The sequence below is a fragment of the Gavialis gangeticus genome, unplaced genomic scaffold (assembly GCF_001723915.1).
Source record: "Gavialis gangeticus isolate Ggan-Ray unplaced genomic scaffold, GavGan_comp1, whole genome shotgun sequence".
NCBI lineage: Eukaryota > Metazoa > Chordata > Crocodylia > Gavialidae > Gavialis > Gavialis gangeticus.
In genome coordinates, this window is record NW_017728994.1 from 17,648,998 (window position 1) to 17,649,848 (window position 851).

The window sequence follows — 851 nt, forward strand, 5'->3', positions numbered from 1 at the left end:
AACTGGGAATATTTAGTCTGGAGAAGATAAGACTGAGGGGAGATTTAATAATAGCCCTCAACTACCTGAAGGGTGGATTCAAAAGAGCTAAACTATTCTCAGCGGTGGCACTGTTGCCCTGTGGGATCAGGCCAACTCTCAGGATCTCAATATTGCACTGTTAGACAGGAGGGTATGACACAACTGCACATATACAAACACAAAAATCAATTAGGTGCATACACACACACACACACACACACACACACCCAGCTCAGGCACATACACATCCAAAAGAACCTAGGTACATGCATACCTATTATGAATTCAAACATATACACTATACACCCCAGAAGTTAGACACAGATCACTAATTCATATATCATGCACACAATGCCATATATACACACTCACTAGTTCACACACATACAACACACCTGTACGTACACACAGGTATATTAGGTTCCTAACTTGGATGGTACAGTGTGCATGCGTGTGCTTGGGGTACCTGGAATACTTGGGGGAAGGTTCAGGTGAGAGAGAGAGTTAAACTGTAGGGAATGAAAGTTGCCAGAACCAGGATTAGAACTGGTGGACTACAGAGAAGTTGGCTGAGGAACTGAGGCTTGGGTTTACTTAAGGTAGACTGGGGCTGAAAACTGAGGCAGACAGCTGAGATATTGGGGGGGAGGCAGATAAGCGGTGGCAAGGAGGAGACAGCCAGGGAAGAAACTGAGGCAGAAACCTGGTTGCTCAGGGGAAAAGGCAGTGGGGATAAGACAGTGGCAAATAAACAGGGGGCTTAGAGGTAGAGAGGAGCTCAGGACAGGTGTTGGAGGTGGCAGTGAGCCACAAGCAGGAGAGGGAGAAAT